Source organism: Dysidea avara, chromosome 14, assembly GCF_963678975.1.
Source record: "Dysidea avara chromosome 14, odDysAvar1.4, whole genome shotgun sequence".
Taxonomy (NCBI): domain Eukaryota; kingdom Metazoa; phylum Porifera; class Demospongiae; order Dictyoceratida; family Dysideidae; genus Dysidea; species Dysidea avara.
Window position 1 is genome coordinate 10094568 of NC_089285.1, and position 26871 is coordinate 10121438.

At 38.2% G+C, this 26871-nt stretch overlaps 1 long non-coding RNA gene across 1 annotated transcript; it reads left to right on the forward strand.

Annotated features, from left to right (window-relative positions):
• The first annotated feature begins 86 nt into the window (after nucleotides 1-86).
• On the forward strand, nucleotides 87-25500 carry LOC136244669 (uncharacterized). The gene is made up of 3 exons (XR_010695503.1): nucleotides 87-179; nucleotides 235-353; nucleotides 25366-25500. It is a non-coding gene; the product is annotated as an uncharacterized lncRNA (long non-coding RNA).
• The last annotated feature ends 1371 nt before the right edge of the window (nucleotides 25501-26871 follow it).

Below are 26871 nucleotides of genomic sequence, written 5' to 3' on the forward strand. Positions count from 1 at the left end.
GCGGGAAACACGTTACCCGAGGAAACATATACATATATCACTGTGACACCGGTATAACTTGCCAGCCACGTGATTGTGCCACGTGACTTAATTAGCAAGCTGGCGTATTCTCACACGAGACTTTCATGTTCGCTTTCATCGTAATCAGCTTTCTCATATCGAGGCTTACTGTCGTTCAGGTTCGCTGTGTAATGTTTGTTTGTACGGTGTTGTTTGACAGTGGATTTCTTTCAGTGCGTGAGGAGGTTCGGGGAGCATGGCGTTACTCGCGTTAAAACCAGAGGTCTTGATGGCAACATAGATGGCAACACAGATGGCAACCATGCAGTAATGGAGCAGGTACCAGCAAATCGGTGAGTATTTAATCAGGTGTGTCGTGTGGCCGGCCTATTTTCTGGGACCATCGCCTACTACACTAGAAGAGTTTTGATGCAAGTCCGTTCCATGGAAATTCGGGTATCACTCTTTTCACCCTATTTCATATTCCTATAGAACTTAGACAAAAATGGTGAACCAAAAAGGCGAAGAAAAAAAGTGTAATCCTGAAGGAGGATCGAATCCGGGATACCAGTGTGATAACCCAGCATGCTACCGTATATGCTACCATTGCTAGCTCCTTTGATTGCTTTCTTTTCTATCTTATAAATGTGACTCACGAAGTAAGCTGTATATAGTAAGAAGAACCTAACCCTAAAGGTGAAGAAGAAACCAAAGCTGAACTCTAACCTTGCTAATACTACTAGACGCTTCACCTAAAGTCGACTACTCGCGGCAACTACTGGACGCTTCCCCTAAAGTCGACTACTCGCAGCAACTACTAGACGTGTGCCCTAAAGTCAAAGAGAGAGAGCAACAACTGCAGTAGGAAGTCTGGATGCTTTTGAGCTTAATATTATGTAAGGGTTATGAAAGGTGGTGAAAAGAGTAAAATCCATGGAAATTCCGCTTCGTCTCCCTACACCACGTGATTATAGATTGAATTTTGTGCCACAATTTTTCATTTTCATAACAAGCAGTGATACATCTACTAAATCATCGTAGTGATTGTTCACCTTGAGTCAGTGTTTATATTTGTGTACATATTACATACCTTTGGCTTGTGATTAAAGAGAGACTCATCTACCTGGACCACTGTGCCAGGTCCACCAAGTTTGATTGGAGTAGCTATCAGTTTAGTGGTACACACCTCTCTCAGCCATTGAAACAAGTCTATGGCTGTTTTACTTGCAACTGCAGCTTCTGTACAAGCTGTTGAGACCGGCATACCAATGGACCAGAGGTGTATCAAGTTAATCCATTTTTGGAGATTGAGCTTTGACTTACTAAAAAACGATCCAGTCCTAATGGACTTATATGTTGAGCATAGGGGGAATCTCCAGCTCCACTCATCTTTACAGGCACTTGCTGTATGCCTACACCAGTTCATGGGAACACCACATGAGTTGCAATTCATGGCTGTAGCCAGCAGCCCTTTACTCTTTAAAAAAGTGATGGCTGGAACAGTGCTACTGGCATATATAATCAGCCCTAAAGTTTGCATAGACATGGTAGAAGCCACTGAAACTTAAGAGTTTTAGCGCCAATTCCATTTTTGCCGCCAAAACGAATCAGTATTTTTTATTTTTTTTAGCATTTCTATTATTTTTAAATACTCGCTATGGAACAGACTTGCATTAAAACCCTTCTAGTGTAGCAGGCAATCAAAAAGGTGCTGTGATTGTGTTTTATCAATGATCCATTTTCTGGACTAGCGAGACTAACAGAGCAGTTGCAAAACCATGGTGATGGATTGACAGCTATATTTTTGTACCAGGCTGGAGATGGCAATGGTTGATTTCCTTGCTTTGTCTGGGTGAATAAAGCAAGGAAATCAACCATTGCCATCTCCAGCCTGGTACAAAAATATGGCTGCCAATATGTTACCATGGTTTTGAAACTGCTTTATATGCAACTGCTGTGCTAGTTAATGCTTTTTTTTGTCAATGTTTGTGAAACTGTTTGGAGGCGATGCATTTTAATATGCTGCTTATTGGCACTAGAAAAGGTACATGTTGTTTTCAGTCTTAGTTGGAAGAAATAGATACATTCCAAAATTACATTAAGGTCATTGGGTAATAATATATGCTAGTGTTTCTGTATCCCATGGTGGACAGTAGCTAATATACATGTAGCAGGTGTTTGTTCACTATTGGGTAGCATTGTTAAGTGTAAACAGGGTGGTATTTGTGTTGTTCACACTATACTGTTTTTAATCACATGACAACTTGGACATGAGGGGGGGGGGATGACTTGTTTATTATTGGTCTACATTTTATTGTCTGGTTATAAAGTTTCTAATGCACCATATTTGCAAGAAGCACCAAGGCTGTTAACAATTAGGATGTTATAAAGATTAGCACAGTAATCCTGATGTCATCAGGAATAGCTGTTGCTCCTTTGCTTCCTGTAGGCCAGTAATGTATCCAAGCTTCTGGTGCATAAATAATAGCCAACAGCTTCTATCAACTGTGCATGGGTTTATTACCTTGCTCCTGAAATATTTAATGTATCTCCATCTCGTGTGACAAGTACTGAAACAATTGTATATTGGCTGAAAGACTCCTACAACTTACTATTGGGACAGACAAACCCCACATACCTTTAAGATGATTTCTTTTAAAACATGTCTTAGGATTGGTAGTTACATCCATATTAACCTATGTAGAATTTGAATGTGCAATAATAACATAAGGTACTTCATACATTGTGTGTGTGTGCGCACGTGCAATAATAATAATACAAGTGAATTGCTAGACTTCAGTTATCAATTAAATTCAGTTAGTTAATGACAAAGCATAAAAATCCAAGTCAAAAATACAAAGTAGTTGTCGATAGTCAATTACATTGGAAAGGGGAATGGCTTCAACCCTCCGTACTTAGGTGCTCTCGGGATAAGGAGAGCTTTAAGTCTTTCTTTTCTATTGGTGGCATTTGTGGGGTTTTTGGATGGGGATTCCTCTGAGGTGCTCTGTTCTGGTTCTTCATTCATTGGGACAGAGTTGTTCTTCATGAATTCATTAATGTTAATGTGATCATAGTTGTCTTCTTCATTGGTGGGGTTGGGGGAGGGGTTGGTGTCCTCAGTGTCAAGTTATTGTGTGATTCCTCAAAGGATGACGTTGAGGCAATATCGGCTATTCTGTGTGTGCGTGTGTGTGAGGAGAGAGGGAGAGAGAAAAAGAAAGGAGGTAATCACAATGTGAATGAGATTAAACTGGTAGTGTCAATAGTCCACCAGTGTTGGTACCTTTGACCTTTGTCCAAAATTATCATTAGTACATGTGTTATAATCACGTACATGTACACACATACACACACACAGTATTATGATTTGTGTGGATGAAATCACTTGTTAATGTAATTGATAAAAGGTGCCATTAAAACCAATCAATTTGACGTTTATGGATACATTTATCACAAGCCAAAGCTGTTTTCTATGGCACTAAATAGCATTTCGTTATTTTGCAATGCTAACTTGTGAGTAGAAAGTTGTAATTGTTAATCTTATATACTTCCTAATGGTTTCATCACAGTTTGTGGACCTGGTTAAAATGGTACAGGTAACCTGCACCATGTTTGAGAGTATTAAATTTGTCCTTTTGTACTTCTAGTTTATTTATTTTAATTTATGTACAAGCCTCACAATGAGGGTGTGTGCATATACAGTACATCTACAGTTTAATACTGTCAAGTTTGCTAATAGAGTTGTTCAAGTCTGTTATTGAGTACAAATCATAGGATAATAAGTTCCATAGTCTGAATGAGGTTGGGAGGAAAGAATGACAGTAATGATGGTAACAATTCAGTCTTGCAGGTAGAATGATAAATCTTCATGTGCCTGATGTTATTGGGTGGATATGTTGTGATAAATTGATAGAAATTAGATTGTTTATAATTTTATAGAAAATAGTAATGATAGCTTTAGTCCTTCGTTGTTCTAAAGATTCCCAGTTCGGTTTATTTAACATTTAGTTGTGACGTTAGAGTAGCTTGAGAAGTCATTAGATACAAAATGGGTAACTCTCCATTGTACCATTTCGATTCCGCATAGTACATAGGGTGACCACACAACAGAGGCATACTCAACTATTGGTCTAACTTATGTATTGTATGCAAGAGATTTAATGCTAGACAGATGCTAAAGCGTGTAAGGGGTGAGTATGTTTTCGATCATTTTCCAATTATCTTTAACAGTACGTGCTTACAAGAAAGACTAAATGAGGACCACTGTTTGGAATCTCTAGCGGGAGCTTTTTCTCCTACAGTATCCTTTCTCCATCACAAGACTACATTTCAAGTTCTTCATTTGTGAGCCTGACATCAGCTATTGGGCCAACAATGTACACATCACTATACGTCAGCAAGTACCTATTTGCTCTCCATCCCTTGCCAATGATACCCCCAGCAAATTATATATACCTGGTATGTTAGTAGCAGTAGACAGAAAATGTTCCAAACAAACCTCACGTAACACATTTTGTAAGGCTGACATAGTAGCTTGGAATTATTGCATTCTGTCGATTACTACTGGATCATCAACTTGTGGAGGTATGAAATGATTTGAAAAGTCATGATGTGTTGTGTGTGTACTTGTTGTAGTTTGATGCTCGCCTGTGCTTAAAGCAGAATGTCTACTTCTGTCATATTCTCTGCGCCTTCCCAATATGCATGAAATAAATCACTGATGCATTAAAGGTCGAAAAAATTGGAAGTCAGAGCTTTTAGATATTCAACCAAACATATAAGCATGAAATTGTATGGGAAATTCTAGCTGCTGGGAGAATATCAAGCCCTAGTGCTGAAATAGTAGTCTGGCTATGTGATATATTGTTCTCCATTTGCCTTGCGTGTCTTTCATCAGGAGTCTCAGCTAGTCTTCTTAATCTAGACTGCTCACTTCTGCTGAGTCTGACTGACTCTGCTGTGATCTTATAGCAGCAAGTCTATTCCTATCGCACTCTGCGCCTAGCTAATCTATGCAAAATGCCAAACTATAATTAACCGTACTTAAAGTTATATGCCTTGCATCTCTTTCTTCAGGTGTTTCTGCTTGTCTACAAATTTGATCATGCTCTTTCTTCCTTAACTTGTCTTGTCGCGCTTCTTCATTTTCTTGATTAGTCGCCATGTGGCATAATGACTACCCATGTGATTAAAAATTCCGATACATTCCTGCTATTTGTCTGGTTATATGATGCTCGTACACATGTTTGGCCTCTACATTCTCATTTATTATCGTAAATGTGATATTCGTATGCACGATGGCACCGCATTTGATCATTCACAATGTCTGTATATGTGACGCTCGTACACACGGTTTTCCAGCTAGTGTGGGGCTCACTCAGGCTCACCCCAATTAGAAGAACAATTTCTGAGATTTCTTTGTAAGAATTCACGACTTAAATTTGCTTTGTTGCAAACATTAATGATATGGTTGAGCCAAGACAAAGTTTGGTTAATGGTGACTCCAAAGTAAAAGTATTTGCAAGTAGGCGTTTAGTTACTTGATGTAGTGTTTGCAAGTAGATCCTGTACATATTTTGTTCATGACACTAACATCTACACCTTAACGTTTCTAAATGGTTTGCTTCCACCAACATGTGTGTATTCTTTCCATTTGTAGAGCTTTTATTCTTTTGACAGTCATTTTGGTCCTTGAAAGTGTCAATCTTATCCTTCTTGCGATCACTTTTAGTAGCTTTCAGAACATTTCATTTCAATGGTTTTCGTTGTCTGTGATGTTTCACTGGAGCTTGACAATCCTTAGTAGGACTAGAAAACTGTAATAGTTTTTACATTTAGCCACTCCTTTAGGTGAATTAAAGTGGCATCTACAGTCTTTTTCTTTATAACGGCTGATTTAGGTGTGCATACACATTAATACGTCATATTATGTTTTTAATTTTATTAATGGAGATAACCGCCCAGGTTCCTGATTCCATTGGTATTTTGTGAACAGGGTAAAAATTTGCAGGTGAAAATTCAGCCTGAGCATTCCTTATCTTTTTTGACAGTCGAGTGCCACTAAGAAGTAGATCAGGAACAAAGCTTTCCTTAGGAGTATGTGTGCTAGTTTCAATAGTATTCCCAATTAAAATCTCAGGTATAAAATCTTGGCCTTTACTTAATTCTTTGCTTGATGAATGTAATGATGTATTAAATGTGCTTCCATGAGAATCAGATTTATTGTTTGCTCTAAAACTGGCATCACTGTGGTCACTGATTCTACAAAACTGGGGTTATCTGTGATGACTGGTTTTACATACTGTTGGTCTACAACATTGGGTGACAACGAGAACTATAATGAAGACAGGTACAGTTTAAGACGCATGCCATGTACTCTTTTAATGCTTTTCCCAGGTTCTTTTTACTTCTTTAAGAGCATACAAGGCTTTGCCAAGTGACTTTAAGGACCAGGCCATCTGTGGTCTGGTTTTCCTCCCTTCCTCTTTTTTTCTCATAATCCATCAGAAGCACTTCGGTTCCTGCATAAGCTCCTGGCTTGTAGTAGCACTTATCATATTGTTCTTTTTGTCTTTTTTTGCTCTTTTAAGTTGTTGGTTTTTGCAACGTCAAGAGTTGCATAATGAGCATCATATAGCTTTTGCATGTGTGCTGGAGACAAATCCTTAGCTTAACAGAAATCATTCAATAGTGTGTCAAGATCATTTTGTTCGGTATTTGTCAAATGGTAAAACAAGCCTATGGGCAAACATCAGCTCAAATGGCGAATGCTGACTTGATTCTTGATTTGATGTATTACAGCTAAATACACAAGTGTCCAGGTAATCCTCCCATTGTTCTTTCATCAATGTACTTTACAACCGTATTCTGTAATGTTTGGTTGAACCGTTCAACTACAGTAAGCCATTTTCCTGGGGGTGATAGGTAGTTGTCAATCTATGGTCAATACAGACATAAGCTGTTGGTTTAGATGGTTATTAAACTCTGAACCTTGATCAGTTGCTATAACACAAGGGATTCCCATTTTCATGAATAGCTTGAATAAAGAATTAGCTATTTGATACTCACTCTTCTCAGGTGTCGCAACAGCTGCCCACTTCATACAATAGCCCATGATTGTTTGGATGTAGCGATTTCCTGCTGGTGACTTATATGCTATGGACCCAATAAAATCAACTCCCAAGTGGTACCAGGGAGACTTCACTGGAACTGGGTGCAATACTGGAGCAATGGTTTCAAGCTTTCTGTTTACACGTTGACAAACATCACATTGCTGAACTATTTCTTTTGCATCTCTAGATACACCCTTCCATAAGTATCTTTCTGTAATCCATGCTAAGGTCTTCCTGCAACTAAGATGGCCTGATGTTTCATCTTGGTGGCACGCTTGAACAATTCTTAATTGCTCCTTTCAGTCTCTGATGTATCGAACTTATCATTTTAGCTTTCAATTTTTTTTTTCTTGAACATCATCTCTCCATCAGAAACATGAAAGCTTTTTGCTTTCTTTCTTATGACACGCTTTTGGTTATTAGTAAGGCCATACCTGTACTTGTTATTGGTAACATATTGATACACATCCTCTAGTTGTGAATTGCCATCATCACTGTTCATTCCTTTTGTCACAGTTCAATGGTTGGTCTCCATCAGCATGGTCCACGTTGAGGTCCACCTGGTCCATGGAACACTCTCTCACTAGCTGCAGCTACACTTGCCACTAGCTAGTTTGTTGAGCCGATGCTGTTAAATAAAAGCAAAGCTGATACAACTAGCTACTATGGTACTGAGCAAAAACTCTGAAGACTGGCTGATATCCTGTGGACCGAAAGATTTATAGCTGAGCAGACTGTGAAGAGATTTTTGCATGAAATGTCAGTTTTGCAACTGGAAAGACACCATAGATGATTACAAAGTGATTTGTAGGCATGAAGCAGCGAGTTACAATTAGATTCTGACCCAGACCATTTTTGTTTCAGTAGGACCACTTTTGTTGTTGCATTTGGTCTGCCCGGACCAGACATGTTTGGTTCGACCGGGCCGATTATGCACCCGGACCAAATATTTTGTTACAGCGAATGATTTCTAATTTTAGCACAATTCTAGTTATTGTGAGGCAGTAGGAAACAGTGCACAAAACGATTTTTCAAATTGGCGCATGCCCCGATTGGTTCCATTCCGGGTTTCATCAGTACCCTAAAATACTGCTTATGTCTTATTAAGTCACTCATTTCACAATTGTGTTTGTTTTATAGCTTAAAATAAGTGGAAGCCAGTACACCACTGCAAAAAAATCAAAATATTTTTGTTAGAATTTTTCTTGGAAATGTAACATTAAATCATTTCAGTTTGGCCACATATGGTTTACAATAGTATCCATAAATCTGCTATTACTATTGTTTTACAATAATGATAATGATTGTTGCACAACTCTAATCCATGTCTAAATCTGTCATTCTGCATAGTTGGGTCGAGGAAGAGCCCTTAACTGTGCAGACCTCCTAAGCACAACAGGCCCACTTGCATTCTGTGAAAGACGATCACACCGACTACTTCCCTACTTTCACTTCTATCCATAATATTTAGTCTTCTGGCTACCCTTGAGCTTTAACGTTGTTCTGTAGCTACATCTTGGGCCCGACGGGCACTTTCTATTGATTGGTTCCCAAAATGAATGGGTAGCAGATTGTTTCAGCTTTTTTTTCTGATATCTTCACCATGTGTTTCTTTTAAATGCTTTATGTAAGCCAAAAGTGTGGTTCTTTTATTTGTCATTTCCATGAGTCATTAGGCCATTCTGAGTTTACACTATGGGCACAGTTGTATTGATATCTAGGAATTGCTCTCTGCTCCAATTACACTATTAGCATACTCTTGCAGGCCTTAATTTAATTTTTAAGGTGATGAGGACAAATATCCTTGCATATTCACAAATGTACAGACATAGAGTCAAATTGTACAGACATGAGCTAGAGGAGCATTTTATATACACTGCTGGAATTGGAATAGGGAGTTTCTACTGAAAGCGTTGAAGTTAAATACAACCACATAGCTGCAACGTATCACCAGGCTGTGGTCATTACAGCTGCTGGTGATAGCAGTGTGCAAAGGGGAGGTGGCAATGGTAAATCCTTGGGTTGAGAAAATGTAGATCTCCTAGCAACCAAGTGACAGTTAGCACTACAATCAAACATGTCCACATCAGCTTTTATGGTACCACTATTGGTTTTGCAAGGACATGTGTGTCTGCCAAAACTAATTATGTACAGACATTGTGTTATTTGTGTGGATTTTGTTGATCACACGTTAATTTAAGGCCTGCTCTTGCCACGTTTTGGCAGTGATTTCAGCTTCAATAATTCCATTAAGTTGGGAATTCAACCTGTCATTCTCTTCTCGTAATGACTGGCAGCATGCATCTGTGGTACATCTTCGGATGCAGTGCTGCTTGCATATGATGTGGTGCTGCTAGTGTGTGGTGTATTGGTGTCTGTTGGTGTGGTGTGCATGAGAATGCATAGTGGGTACACTTAATGGTCGGGCCACAGAAAGGTGGTATGACTTAATTAACCTAAGAAGGGGCCAAACCTTACAGGCGTCATCACTATTCGTCCTGGCCCTGTCACCACCTCTGTAAAATTTCCTAATGATAAGTTGTTACTTAACAGTTCATTGCTCCACTGGTGTGTGGAACCTCAGTCTCACTGTACTAAAATCACACTGGTTCAACTGGTGGAATATCCCCTGCACTCTATTTCTGTGATGTAGAGTGCAACCGCAAGGCTGTGATGTAAATTAAGGCCTATCCAGCTAGTTCATCAAATGCAACCGTGTTTACACCGTGTATGAAATTATGAAAACTGATTTTTAAATATGGTGGTTAGTTATTTCTAAACTCAATGTTTAATTTAATGTTTCCATATTTTATAAATAAACACATGCCCTAAACTATAGTAAAGTAAGTACCCCTGTAGCTATTTCACTTGGTTTTTGTATTTTAGTGATACTTGTCATTTGATTCATAAGTGATGACACACGGTAAAACCAATATAAAGAATACACAATCACGTGCATGACTATTACAGTACATCTCCCCCTTTACAAGTTCAGTTTATTTGGGAGGATTGATGACAATGCCAGTTCTGGTCCTTGTGATGATATAAGACTTCTTGTAGAACCACTAAGTGACAATGTCATAGGCTCAATTAGGGACTCTGGAACCACAGGGAGACTAGGCGGTTCGTTCGTTCGTACATTTAAGTGAACCCAGTTCCTTCTAGGCACCCCAGTAAGTGTTTCAACAATATAAGACCGCTTGTTGGCTTGTTAGATAACTCTTCCAGTGACAGCTTCTGAATTTATGCTACTTGATGCAAACACAGGATCATTGTAATCGAACTGAGGAAATTCCCTAGTATAGTCAAAATGTCTCTTTAGTTTGTCCTTGACGTAAATTCAAGAGAAGAATATAATATCAAAGCACATCAAACCTATATGTTTTTTAAAATGTTGTTTACATCATAATTTATGTAATGCTGTTTTTGAACTACTTTCTACACTATAAACTAAAGGAAAGCACCCAAACATTCTACATACCTGACTACTGGTACTTTCAATAAATGTTAAAAGTTTGTTCTTTTATAACAGCATTCACGGATTCGCAAAACCTTTGGTATGACGTTGACATCTCATCATATGTATAGGAACAGTCATGGCTGTGAAATAGTTCTTAAGGTTACGGGTTACCCAGTAAATAATTTTGTAGGCGCTTTGCTTATAGTTCTGTTTTAACCGTTTTGCACGGAAGAACGTACTAATATAACATGGCATATCAACGTACAAGAAATACCAAAAGCGGCGATACACTCAACAAGAGATGCGCTTGTACAGAAATGCAGGTACTAAACAGCGAAACTGTTGAGTTGCTATTCATCAAAAAGCATGTTTCATGGGAAGCCACACCATGATATTTAGCATTATTAATCTATTACTTAGTGATTTCTAGGTCCTCATGGACGAATTGAGTTGTTATCCGATTGTAACAGCACTGTAGTGCACTTGCGGTATTTCCGTAGCAGAACTAATCGCCATTATCCTTGAAAGATACAATAATTAACCAGCCTCTAGTCAGTTTTCCCACAAAGTCTCCATGACAGGACCTGGATAATATAAACACCCATTGACACTGCCATAAAAAATTAGTACTAATTAGCTGACAGCTGCTATTTTTGATGAATAATAACCACATTAAGCAGTAGCGCTAAATGCTGGTTCAACCATATTGTAGGGACTTAATTTTACGTTTGACTACCTTCCAGCAGTAAATTATTAACACTCACTTTGTATGATTCCTCCGCTATTATCACGTGGCTATACAACGCTTTAAAGTTAACAACCTTCTCACTAACACCTGCTTGAGTTTCGTGCCAATATTGCACCATCCATTATCACACATCGAAAAATAATAACCTATTATTAAGCGCCTAACCTGTAACCTTAAAGTCAGGCCATTCCTTAGGTTGGTAAATTAGAGTGGACTTGCCTGCTCATTAATAGCTGTGCAGATGGCTTGCCACTGTGGCGTTGTTCTGTAAAGCAAAGTTAAATTGGGATCCTTGGAGTTATTCAATACTTTCTTTACCATCTTCACTGCCCTCCCTACCTCTCCGTTACCTTGTGGGTAATAAGAGCTACTTGTTTGATGTTTGAATCCATGAGAAGATGAATTTGACTGATGAGTACTGGGGCCCATTGTCTGATAGCAATACATCAGGTATGCCGTGTTTGGCAAGTATTGCTTTCAAAGACAAGATGATACTTTCGATGTGGTACTTGATAGTTTCTTCATTTCTGTATAGTAGGAGAAATAATCTGACAAGAAGGTATGTGGCACCCTACAACTGGAATAGATCTGAACCTAGTTTTTCCCATGGTCTTTGAGGAAATTGTAAGGGAAGCAATGGCTTGGTTATGGTCTGAAAGGATTTACTGCAATGCTGAATGGCAGTTTCCATTTGCCTGGTAATTCCAGGCCACCGAACAGTGGTTTTAGCTCTCAGCTTACATTTAACAAACCCTTGGTGACCTTCATGAAGGTGTTGTAGTACATCTTTTTGCTTGCTACCAGGAACAGCTATTCCATTGTCATGTAGCAATAGGCCCTCACATATGGTAAACTCATTACGAATGGTCCAGTATGGCTTGAAACTACTACTGATGTTTGATTGAACTAGCCAATGGGCTTGGATGAACAGGTAGTAGCTTTTCTTGGCTTTCTTTCTGATGTCTTCACCATGTTTTTTTTTCTTTAGATGCTTTGATATAAGCCAATAAGGAGGTTCTTTTATTTGTTTACTGACACTTCCTCCAAAAGCCACCAGTCTGTCTTGGTTTAACGCTATGGGAACAGTTGTATTGATATCTAGGAGTTGTCCTACTGCTATCTGCTCCAATTACACTATTAGCATACTCTTGCCTTTTGGTAGTGATTTCAGCTTCAGTCGTTCATCTAATTGGGACTTTAATCTGTCATTTTCCACTGGCATCATGCATTAAGGTGCTTGATTCTTACAAGAAGCTGCGGTACATCTTCAAATGCAGTGCTGCTTGCACGTGATGTGGTGCTGTTTGCGTGTGGTGCAGTAGTGTCTGTTGATATGGTGTGCACGGTGCGTACATGAGAGTGGTAGTGGGTACACTTACTGATTGGACCACATAACGGTGGTATGTAATCAAATCACACAGTATAGTCATATCAAGCTCTGCCACTTCATCCTCAGTGCACAACTGTGGATATTGAACCATAGTAACAACTGAAATAATGTTGACAAATACACTGTACTTACTCAAAGTGTCACCCTCTATTGCACTTGACAGTTGCATCAGTTGGTCTCTTGAGAATTTGGACAACTATGCCAGCTGCTTTGCAATTTAGTTGATCCATTTTTCATAAAAGCTGAATTGGGCCAAAGACTGAATATTAGTTGTGTGGAAATTCCACCCATGAATCAAAGCCTAAGCCCTCAATTCACTTTCAATAGTACAAATAACCGAGTCATTTAACTGGATCTCTCTAGTTGTAGTTGGTCTAATTTCCCTTATTTCCCTTGACCAATTTATAGTGGCACTTTGTAACTTCAAGCTCTTTTGATGATCTGAGGTTGCCGAGTCTTGTTCTAAACATGAAAGAATTTCAGAAAACTTATCAACCAACTGGTCAATCTTATCAAGGTCACTTGACATTGCAAAAGACTATCAACAATCATTATGATGTACTTCTATAGATTACGTTCCATTTCTTTAGGCATACGCATTTCTTCATGGCTTCAACTAAAAAATTAATGTTGGCACAGAATCGGTAATGAAACCTGTTGTTATTTGCTTCTTAGGCCTGACGAGCACTTTCTGTTGATTAGTTCGCAGAACGTCGGGTAGCAGATTATTTTTGGTTTTCTTTGTAATGTCTTCACCATGTGTTTCTTTTAAATGATTTATGTAAGCCAAAAATGTGGTTCTTTTATTTGTCCATTTGCATGAGTCATTAGTCCATTCTGGGTTTACACTATGGGCACAGTTGTATTGATATCTAGGAGTTACCCTACTGCTATCTGCTCCAATTACACTATTAGCATACTCTTGTCAACATTTGGCAGTTATTTCAACTTCAGTCGTTCCATTAAGTTGGGATTTCAACCTGTCATTCTCTTCTCACAATGACTGGCAGCATGCATTCAGGCACTCAATTTTTGCAAGAAGCTCTTCAGATGCAGTGCTGCTTACATGTGTTGTAGAGCTGGTTACATGTGGTGCAGTAGTGCCTGTTGATGTGATGTGCATGATGCGTGCATGAGAATGTGTAGCAGGTGCACTTACTGATTGGGACACATAAAGATGGCATGCGATCAAATCACACAGTATGATCATATCAAGCTCAGCCACTTCATCCTCAGTGCACAACTGTGGATGTTGAACCACAGTAACAACAAACATAAATACTTACAAATACTTACTGAAAGTGCCACCACTACTGCACTTGATAGTCGCATGAGCTGGTCCCTTGAAACTTTGTTCACAAATCGAAACACAAATAGACCACCATCACTCCTTCATTTTTTGTCTTCCCCAGTTAGCCTATCATATCAACACATACACATGTTAATGAAATAATTTGCTTATAGATTATATAGCTCCTTTTACTAGCCCAATATGTATCAATATGTATGTACTTAGTAGCAGAATTGCCAAGGTTTGAAGCCGGTTACAGATAATAAAACTTCCTCACATGTAACTTCATGACATTTTCTCAATTGAGCACTCATGCAGGTGCTTACTACGCACAACAATGCACACTTGAAGAATCAATTCACTGAAATGTTAGTGTAGTTTGTAAGATTGACTGCTAATACTGTAAGTGTACCGACCTTAATAACTACATTATTGTATATTCTACATATAGTGAATAATTGATAATTATTTACAAAGATTGCCACTACTATTGCACTGTAGTCCTGTAAGATGGAACTAAATGTTGACTGCAGATACAGTACTGAGACTGAGTGATGCCAGAATGGTTGATAAGGTGTCTGCGTTTAAGACAAGGCTACAAAAGACTGGAACTAGTTGTGTGTTAATAGTTAACACAATACATGCAATGTTAGTGGGATTTCAAACATTTTCGATTTTAGCCTCAAATGCCTTATTAGTGTGCCAGTATTGGTGACAATTGTACACTGTATCTTTAAAATGATCTGATTTACCTAATTACAGTAACAAGGTGGTCATTCTACATAGCTAACTATATATCTCTTCCTACCAATACTGTATTACTATACTCTTTTATTACACACATAAATTAAAGTTTCTAACACTTCTTCAAGAACAGTCCAGTATTCTAATCAGTGATCAATGGCAATCACTGTTGCTGTACACCACAAAATCACACTATGACAGCCAACTCTCCTTGTGATTGAACATAATACTGGTATTGCTTTGGCAAATGCTACTTGTCTATTTTCTCCCTTCAAAATATTTGTACCCTAATCTCTCAACAATTTCCACTGGTGACATTTCTACAGTAACAACTTTGTTAATACTATATCAGGACAGTATACAACACAACATTAATTTCTAGGCATTCTTAACAGCATGTATCCACACTGGGTATGACTTCTTAGGTAACAAATGTAATCTACTCTTCACTACCATCATCTGACCAGCAGTTCTTGGAGTTTCATATGTAAGAATTTGAAATTTGCTGTCAGACAGTTCCTTTTGGAGTAAAACATTCACACAGTTCTCCTCACTATCTTATGCCATTTTCACGAATTATCCTTCTGACCATAACACAGGATGTAGAAAATTTACAGTGTTTCTGGATCATGTTAAAAAGGTCTATAATATGACACATATGTATATTTAACGATAGCTGATGTGTAGCTCTAGACAGTATAAATTTATCATTAGTGTTTACTTGCTAACTTTAATGTAATGCTACAAGTTCCAATAGTCAGCCCTACACTATAAAAAAATTGTCTGCAAGAAGTGAGTAGCTATGTATTATCAAGTGGGTGTGGCTCCACGCACGTATTATCAAGTGGGGGTAAGTTTACATGGAGCTACAGAATATCCAGAAGTTAGTTACCTACATTTCAAGTAGCAACACAGATCTGGTGCCCGCAGAGCACAGCTAGTACAATTCAGATAAGAGGACGTGGCTCTACATACCCTGCACAGACAGCAAAGCATATTCCTGAATGGTGGGTGTGGCTCCACGTGTTTCTTGATGTTTACAACTGCATTTCCATCAATACAATCGAGCTTGTTAACTTATAGTCACACGTGATCTCATCTGGGTCATACCCAGGTATTCAGTGAAGTGGATAAGACCCACTTGACCCGGACAAAATGTGACCCAAATGATCCGGATAATCCAGATGACCCGGCCCACTTACAACGCTGACTAAGAAGTGTATAAATGCTATAGAGCATAACAAGTAGTGAGAAGTCAGTTTTTGGTACTCACACTCATCATTTTAGTAACAGACTGCAAGTTTTCTGAAGGCCCTTAGCTAGCAAGACTCAATAAAACCAACCTCAGAATGTGTAAAAACCAAAACTATATCAGTCCAGTAGTCCAGTCCCGTAGTCCAGTCCCGTAGTCCAGTCCCGTAGTCCAGTCCAGTGATTAGTTACACCCTTCTGAGGTTCTGGAAATCCCTGGCAAGGCTAAAAATGCAGCAGTCACAATAGTTGCATAGCATATACAATACAGTATATATCAACAAGGCCAATAATAGGTCTTTGACCAGAGGATGAAGGTAGGGAGAAAACTTGGCCCTAAACAAATTAATCAACAGCTGCATATGGTTTTTACCAGGGAAATATAGCAACCTCTGGAGTGTCTTGGAATCATTATGAATGTCACAAAAGATCTTACAAAAGATAGCTGGGAAGGGCATATAAGGGTCTAATCAACTTGCAATTGATTCTGTTGTACCACTTGTTGAGCTTGTGCAGCCCAGTCATATTGGTAATCATAGTATATTGTTGACTTGAACAAGAAGTAATAAATGTGAAGGGTCAGACCCAAATGTAGCAATGCTAGTAGGGCCTACTGTAGAGGAGTCCCGAGTATGCAGCACAGAAGAAGGTAGGGTGAACCTGGAATTTTTCAGTTACCAGGCGGACGCCCTAACCACTTGGATATGCTGCCCCACACAACAGAAAGTTAACCATGTTCTCTTTTGTAATTAATTGCACCTTTCAACAGAGCACAATGATCACATATTGAGCCCATTTCAGATAACCCGTGGAGTCTTATTCAGTAAACTATTTTCTAGAATTCAGAGCAATAAATGATTTAGAGTAGAAAAATCAAATGAATGTGGAAGTGGAGAACATTACAAGGAGTACAAGAAGATTGCAAAGGATATGCCACACCCTGATGAATTAACACCAAACACTATTTGGCGGGAACTATGAAAATTTTTGAAGATAACATGTTTATGTATCATAGTTGCATATGTTAATAGCTACCTACTGTGTTGCATTACCTACTGTGCTACTACTGTGTTCAACTCTGGACGTACACACCAACATTTTGAAGACTTTTGTCCAAATACAATGAAAAGTATCACTGCAGAACACCGTTGATATGAGAGACTAAGCCTTCTGAAATATAATATATTTTACTTCTTAAGCTCATTACATACATCGCAACAATCAAATGGAAGATTCTATGTTCTTCTCATCATCAAAGGCAGGCAACAATACTCCTCGGCTAGCAATAAATTTTTCATTTCATTGTTGATATGTTCAGATCTTAAATCAGTTTGTTATAGAATAAAATGGCTTTTGATGACAATCCATCTCTTCCTGCCATGCCAGTTTCTTGCAGATATTCCTCCATGCTGTCTTGTGGCCCCCAGTGGATTATTCCTCGGATATTTGGGCAATCCAATCCCATCCCAAATGCTATGGTAGCAATGACCACTCTAAAAGTGCTATTGACATCACAAAAGGCTTTCACTATAGCCTCCTTAGTGACACAATATGTGCATGCAGTAAACATATCAAATAACCAGTACTTCACCAAGTCAGTGGCCTATGTAGATTCTAGAAATTCTCCACTTTTCATGTACAAGTAAATATGTATGACATCATATGTTCGACAAAGGATAACTACATGTTCCATGCTTGTTCTGTAAATTCTTAATTTCTTCAATGAGAGGCTGAAACATTTCCTCCATATCAGCTGGTTTCTCCTTTACATGGTAGAAAATATTGGGCTTGTTAGGTGATTTATACACAAAAATGGGATCATGCATGCTCAAATTTCATGACACATGGTTTTCCGAGATCCTTTAGTTGCGGTAGCTGTCTGCCATACATCCAACATTATTGGGAATTAAACTCCTAATTTCTCCCAAATTTGCAAACTCCTTTCAAAATGATTTACCGCTATTGAAGTAAATGAAGATATAGCTATTATTCAAAGTACAATATATTGTAAATACTAGTGGCACACTAGAAACTGAAATGACAACAAACAAATCTCTAGGTAACTTACTGCAGAACGTGCAAGTCAAAATCTACCAGCTGCAAAAATTTTAAATGCACATTGCAGCAAGAAAAAAACAGTTTATCCGTAAAATTGTTTTAAAGTTCTAGCTATTTCATCGGCCTTTGCTAACCTCCGTTTCTTCAGCACCGACATTTCACTCCATATATGGAAATTATGAAATTTGGTGGAAATGCTGAGCTAAATGTTGCCGTGGTAATGTAAAACTTTGTTCTTCTTGACTTGTGGTTGTTGAGAGAAGGGGGCAATTTGCCCTGGACACTAGTTTGTTGGGGACTTCAGACAGGGTTAAAACAGTGCATGTCACCCACACTGTATTCTGTGGTCCCAGGCCCTTTATGATTTTATTTTAACAAAACTTTCATCTCATAAAATTTTGGACATTTCATCTGCACTTGTATGGGCTGTCCCATATGCGTAGGAAGGAGACAAATACACATATGGGTTTGAACAGCCATACAAGAGATACATTTTAGGCCAACATAAAATATTTTTTCTTAGAGTAAGCCACCGATGTTCAGCCACCAGGAATTTTCGGACACTCATATGAAGAAACTATGCAACGTATTCCCTTGCATTTTGCATTACTATTATTACCTTAGACCCTCACCATTTAGCCCACCAAGTTTCGTAGGATTTCTTCCAGGACTGTGTGTTTGGCGAGCCAATAAGCATGTGTCCGAATCGCATGGCGTTTTGGCCAAAAGTATGGATTTTCGTACTGTAGCTCACAAAGCACAATAAATGCATGGATTTGAATGAAATTTGGCAAGCAGCTAGGGTAATCACTCAAGGTTCAGCCCACCAAGTTTCAGCTTATAAATCGATTGTACGCCTCAGTAATTATTAAATCTGTAAGCGCATGTAGGCGTATCAAATATCAGACATTTATTTCCACGAAAAACTACAACTGCTAATTAAATTTTTTAGCAAATTCAGATGATTTCAGCTTTTACACACTAAAAAACAAACAAATCACAACTGACTGTTATTTGAGAGCTCATATATCTTGTGACAGTCTGCAACTGCTCAGCTGACAAACTAGCTATGTACAGAGAGCCACAAACACCTGCTGCTTAGCCATAACAAACTGTAATACCTTTATTGGGAACATTCTCACATGAGAAATGATACAGCATGTAAGAATTGTGAAGAGATTTTTATTGTATCTAAGTGACTGTTCTATTAGAGTAGTTCATTTTGCCTGACTGTTTTATTACAGTATCTTGTCTGTTTATTTAAATTATGGGAAGCCACTATAACTGATACTATATCATGCATGTGAGAAACCATTGCTTACAACTATAAGATAAAATTAGTGGAGTGTTCTATTTATGGTAGATCCTTGATTTTGGAACCTGCATGCGGTCTTGATACTTTCTAACTCCTAATAACTTAAAATAAACTTAAAAGGGGTACTGAAACCACTTAAAACTGCATGGGTATAGTTATGCCCTGACTGATGAATTTTTACATGCCACTCTTTCTACTTTGCGTACTGAGAAATGCACAGGCTGTGCTTTCACCTGTTGTGGAAATGACGTCATCTTTCCTTTACTAAAACAATCACAAAGATGTTTCCATGAAAAGTGTTCAAAATGCATTTTCTCTACATCATTTCCAGCACATACCTCAAACGCGAATGCAACTGAAAACACACCACAATCATGAATACCTATTTGTTGCTGTTTAATTGTAAATTGATTTTGTGACTGGGAACACTTTAGCAATTTGTAAAACAACATTAATGTCCATTTTCATCTCTGTGCTTAAACTGTCTGTCACCTGAACAGAAGAAGATGACTTGCCTCGAAAAGCACAAATCCAATGATTAGTACCTGCAAAAAGAACACAAAATAATAACAAATGATTCAGCTATAAGGGTATTGCACATGTATGATAATTCAACCTGACAAGTAAATTTTGTGATAACCTAAATTTTGATTGGTAACTACAGAACTGAAAGAATCACTTTCATCTTCATAAGCTGATGTTTTGAGCTATTAATTTAGTGCTACGAACTACTGACAACATAATATTATTGATTTGTGCATTGAAAGAAAATTAGCTACAGGTATATTGTGACCGAATTTGTGAAAAGGTACCTTTTTCACACACAAAATTTGACCCATTTTTTGGACTTCAAAGCTTCATAACTTTTTGATCATAGCATATAATTGCTTGAAATTGTCAATGAATGTAGCCACAGTATCTGGCTACATTTTGATACTAAGAGCAAGTTAATTGGTATAAGGAGTCAAGTGTTACATTATTTTGTTTGCTGGTATGTCAAATGTGCGGAAAAGGTACCTTTTCGCAAATCCGGTCACAATTATGATAAGTTTAGGGCAATATATAGAGTTCAGACTTATACTATTGCATTGGCCACCCTGATGTTACACTTTTCATGGTGTGGTTAATTGAAACAAACATGTTAAACTTCTCTAGTAAACTTATAATGGTACCAAGGAACCTGTCATTGACACCTTTCTATGTTGAGAACCACAACCGTATTGCAGCATTTTATAGCAAGAAAAGAATTTAGCATACAGCGTCATTCGCTAAACATCAATTTGCAAGTGTGATAAAAACATTATCATGTGATTTTGGCATTAAATACTAATTCTAGCAATGACCTTCAATCACAAATTTTAGTTATATTACTATATACATGTACCGTAGATTGGGAAATATTAGACAGTAAGAATATTTTGTGGTTGCCTATGCCAACGAAAATAAATTACGTGAAATATTTTCACACTTGAATATTTTATATTTGCGAAATATTTTTTGGAGCCGGCTGAGCCGTCAGTCAAACCACTTGAGGAATGAGTCAGGGGCGATGGAGCAGGTCAAGAGTGAGGGGGGCCAGGCCAGCTGTAAGTTGGAAGACGAAAAAAAAAGGTCACAACCTGCTGACAATAGCTGCTCTCCACCAATTATATCTCCTTATTTATAACTACACATGCGTAGCTAAGTAATTTGCTACACTGCTTCTCTGAATATTGTGACTGCTCTATTGGAGTATCTAGATCCTGACTGTTCTATTAGAGTATCTCAATCTTTTCTTGCAAACAGTGTCCCAAAAAAGTGGGGTCTCCACTGCCTATGGAATGAGTACACTTTTGGAGAAGGAAGACTAATGGCCTACCGTCAGCTGGGTTCCAATATCTAGTCTCGCGTGGCCAGTCACAGCTGGGCAATGTACAACAGGTACCTGCAAGAGTACATAATAATAGAAGCTTTATTATTATTTACTCTTGGTACCTGTATATCAACTCAGTTTATCGTATTTTGCATGTTCATTTCTGGCACACCAGCGAAATATTTGCTGTACAGAAAAATTCGCTAGTAAATATTTTCGTGGTTTAGGCTGTCCACGAAAATATAACACATTGAATTTATTTTAAAACTAAACGAAAATTTCCTGATTTACAGTATTTTATTTCACATGAAATTTCAGACGCTTTAATATAACCCACTATATAAGGTATTCAACACATACATTTTTGTATAATACAGTTTACCTGCAACTATTGTTTACCTGCGTGTAAAATCTGGACAGAAAGCTTATCACTACAGGAATTTAAGATTGTGTGCCCTTATTGTACTCTGAAAACCACTGATTTCTGGAAATTGTGCACTTAATAGTGTATGAGCTGCATTAATTATTCTATCGTTAAGATCGCCCCCTTTTAGCAATAATTCATGATCACACTTTAAAAATGTAACATTAAATCATTTCGGGTTGGCCACATATATTTTACAGTAGTATCCAAAAATCTACTATCACCATTTTTATAATAACGATAATGAACTCTAATCCATGTCTAAATCTGTGTCATATTCTGCATAGTTGGGTCGAGGAAGAGCCCTTAACCATGCAGACCTCCTAAGCACAACAGACCCACTTGCATTCTGTGAAAGCCAATTATACCGACTACTTCCCTACTTTCACTTCTATCCATAATAATTAGTCTTCTGGCTACCCGTTTGTTCTTGCTTACCTGTTGAGCTCTTTAGCTACATCTTGGGCCCGACGGGCACTTTCTGTTGATTGGTTCACAGAATCAACAGGTAGCAGATTGTTTTCGGCTTTTTTCTGATGTCTTCATGTGTTTTTTTTAAATGCTTTATGTGAGCCAAAAGTGTGGTTCTTTATTTGTCCATTTGCATGAGCCATCAATCCATTCTGGGTTTACACTATGGGCACAATTGTATTGATATCTAGGAGTTACCCTAATGCTCTCTGTTCCATTTACACAATTAGCATACTCTTGCCACCTTTTGGCAGTGATTTCTTTAGTCGTTCCATTAAGTTGGGATTTCAATCTGTCATTCTCTTCTTGCAATGACTGGCAGCATACATCAAGATGTTTGATTCTTGCAAGAAGCTGTGGTACATCTTCAGATGCAGTGCTGCTAGTGTGTGGTGCATTGGTGTCTGTTGGTGTGGTGTGCATGATGCGTGCATGAGAGTGCGTAGTGGGCACACTTGATGGTTGGGCCACTTGTGAACTCTTGACATAACACATGGTATGTTTAACAAAGCTGATGTATAGCTCTAGACAATATAGATTTGTTATGAGTGTAAACTTGCTAACTGAATGTAATGCCACGAGATTGAGGTATGGCTTCAATGTAAGTGTAGTGTCACAGATTGTAGCAATTGTTGTGACTATAGTTACGGGACTTGCTTAGGAGTTAGAACTGTGTTGTATGTAATTCTCAGGAACTGCTCTATTGTTACTGAGTTATGTTATGGTAATAGACACACACTTTAGTAAACAAAATAGGTGAAATATGATTAAACACACAATATAAGGTAATATGTAGTAGGAAAGTGACTGTGCTGATATAGTGTCTTTCTATTTCTAGCTACATATATGTATGTTTGGGCAGCAAGGGAGTTATTGGACTGCTTAGAACATTGTTTAATTGTTTTTATTAGAATAGTGTATTAGTTTGACACCCAGCTAGTGCAGAGCTCAACGTTGTACACCAAGAGTGGTTCCATCATTTTGGGGTTGCATAGATAAGAAATTCTGATGTTATAAGGTAAGGGTAGAGTATTGTTTCAAGGTTACCAGTGACATTGGCCAACAGGGTGCGTATGCCTCCTTCCCTTTGGCCTTCTCCACAACATCTTGTGTGTTGATGACTGGGCCTGCACAGACCAAGGAAAAGGTGGTTGCAGTATCTACTATTTCTATCCAGTCTAGTAAGCTGAGTTAGTGCCTGTGGCTAGTTATGAAGTCTCAAATACTTTGCAGACAGCTGTTGAATCACACTACAGGGTGTAGCGGTAGATCCTTGTTGTGGGGGAGAAGGGGAACTTCCCTAGTAACATGAGGTAATATACTGTACTTTATTCTGCCATACTAGGGCAACTAACACAGCCTTGCTCTGTTCCACCCTGAAGACATCTCTGTCAGAGAACAAACTTTGCAGTTATACTTATTGCATTGCCCAAGTAAACAAATTTGGTAGATTCAACGACTTCAACCTGATATGTAACCCTTGACAAAGAGAAAGCTGGTCTGGGCCTTTGTAATTTTGGAGCTCTACTGCCTGTAACTTTTAATGTAGGGGATAAGACATTGGTTACGATCCAATCACTAGGCAGGACAGCCTTCTTCTATCCAAACTTTTCTGTGGTCCTTAGTATTCATGATCACTGTTGAACTTGCATTGTTAAGATACTTGAGGTATTTACATTTGATAATTGACAAGCCGTGCCTTTCCAAACCAGATAACAGTAACCAATCCTCTACATTGCTCAAGCATTGCTGCTAAAGTAGATGTCTAATTGTGGTCCTAGTGTTCACCATTAGAGTCATTCACACACAGAGTGATTTTTAGGGTGACAACTAGCCCACCACAGTTAATAGACTAACACTGTCACATGTGTCACTAACATAGTCCTGGGTATCAACTCTTGTAAAGGTCACTAAATTGTGTGACCTTGAGAGTTGATGTCTGGCTAGCTGTGCTTAACTGTAATCGTGATCCATATACCTGTCTAGTATAATCATCAATCTTGCTGGAACTAATCAAGGAGATAAATATGGTAAGTAGATTTAGCCCACCTGTAAAGCTGTACAATAAGTATTGCTATGCTGTTACTACAGGGAATAGAGAAGTAAGAATTTCCCCACCATCATCGTCATTACCATCATCTGGCAGTACCATATTTGGTGGAATCGCAGGTACTACATTTTGTGGTCTTTCCCTTGTATAGCAGGAGGAGGAGACTGGGCAGAATCTAAAGTTTGTGTTGGTCCCTGCATCCAGTACACTTTAAAAAGTTGTATGTATTCCAGTGTGGTTGTGTGATTTTGCTTCCACTCACAACCATGTACTGGTCAAACGATATGCACAGTCATATATCCTTAGTTATTTGTTTCTTGGATGTTTGATAACCTGATCACCATACCTCCCACATTTTGCCAACAGGTGATATAGACTCAGTACTAATACACTGAGGTAGAGATATAGAAGAACATCTCTTCTGTTTATAACACTGCTTTGTTCTCTTTAGGCTTGACTAATTCTTTTCTTTGATTAAGTATTTTCTTTTTGGAATTGGTTAATTTAACCCTTTCGCTGCCGAATTACGGGGACAAAAAATAGCTCAAAATGCGCATGGTACCGTTAAAACGATCATATGTGCTCAATACTTAAAGGTAGAAGCAAAACCTGGATATCAAAACGATCGCCATTAAATTTCCTATTATTTGGGCCCAATACTAGGCTAAGTACACTTAGTTATAAATGTTGACTAACTTATTTCATAGTAAAGTACTTACAACTTGCTTACTTTCCAATACAGAAACAAGAACCTGGCACAAACTTGATAGCCATTTTGGATGTAACATATGATGGTAATGGCAGGATCACGTGATCAGGTGGTTCAGTGGTATTCAATCATAGAAGCACCTGTTTTGCAAGATAAGCACCTTTTAAAAGTTTTTATTATTGATTGAGGAACAGCATGTGAATGGTACAAGACTATAGAATAACTAGTACAAGAACATAATGAAAAAATACTGAGGTTATAGACTGGTAATACAGTAGTACTGCACAAAATGTATACATGATAAAAGCTACATGAAGTAATGCCAATCACCTTTGCCAGAAAATGTAACCACTGTCCTTACTATTTACTTAGTGCCTGAAATCTGTCCTGATGTGAAAAAGCTCAAAACATTTACCAACACATAAGTGTGCTTCACACCGAGGGCACCATGTTGTAATCTTTTTGTATTTGTATTTTTTACTTCTAGGGGCTGTTTTCTTGTAGGCACAAACATGGCAACGCTTCTTCACTCCACTTTGGTACAGAAAATGCTTCCCACTCAACCATGCTTAATCAACAGAAACAGGACAACCCTGCCCACGTCGACATTGTAGTAATCCAGATACCAGACTTTCAGCAAGTGATAAACGAAACGGTCGATTTGTCTGTACTTTTTGCAAAGATGTAGCATTGTTCATTTTGTATATGACATGAGCATTGGTTATCGCCATATCATGCAGCCTCCAAAACAACCTGCACCTCCATTTCATTGTTTTCCTCCCCAGTGAGTAGCAACACATGGCTTGATCCCCCAAGTCAACTCCTCCCATGAAAGCATTGTAGTTGTCTATTATTTCTGCTGGACATAGTACTTCAACTGATTCTCCATCCACTTGACGCTTGACCCTCATCATTTGATTGTTGTACAAAGTAGAAATGGCATGTACATCACGATTATCACTTTACGACAGTTAGGTTACCATTGTAAACAAAAGAGAGTTCCTCTCGGCACATCTCCAAATTTCTACTTGAAGTACAAGGGAAATTCTTTCTGTTTGTATGCAAAGTTCCAATAGCTGTTGTTCCAGCTACAAAGAGATCTTTGAATATTAGAGGAGATGAGTAGTAATTGTCCATATACACTGTATAACCTTTGTTCAAGCAAGGTTCCATTAGCTTGAAACAGTAGCATAAGCAACACCTTTTGATGTGTCAACAGAATTAGCACCACAGTATACGTCAAATGTATATACATAGCCATTAGTTGAATCTGCGCAAACCTACACCTTTATTCCCCACTTACCTGGTTTCTATGGTAAGTATTGAATAAATGAAAGCCTACATTTAGTCCCAATCATGCTTTAGTCCACTGACAGCTGAGGATGAGGATCATATAGTTCCACACATCATTGGGAAAAGGCATCAACTAAATATCTCACTTTCCACAATATGTCGTCGTTAGAATCACTACGTGGCACTGCTTGTGAATTATCAGCCATATGTAAATATCGGAGGATCTGGCGAAAACGAAAACAACGAAACACTGATCGAAACCATGGATGAGTCAGTATAGGATTTACTGACCGGTAATCATCTTCTGCTGGTAGCTGTTTTTAAAAATATTTTTTGGCTGCTATTGCAAGCCACGCGTGGCGCGACCCTTTATTCCGTATTCCGGGTTTTAATGAATCCCAACATATGTAGGTGAAACTGGGCCTATAGTACAATGTAAAGTAAATATAACCTAAAAGCTTTAAAAGGAAGTGTACATAAATTACACATTGGCTGACAACTTAAGGATGTAATTCTTTTATCATCAAGTGAACAAGTGGTTACTTGGATACCTGACTACAATAGAGAAATGGCTCCATATTTTGTCGTCCTATGTACATATTTTGTGAACTACATACCCCATTAATATTATATCCCTAAAAAGAGCTTAGACCGAGAGCTGGTCATGCAGCGACTAACTAGTTAGTATACAAGGAACTGA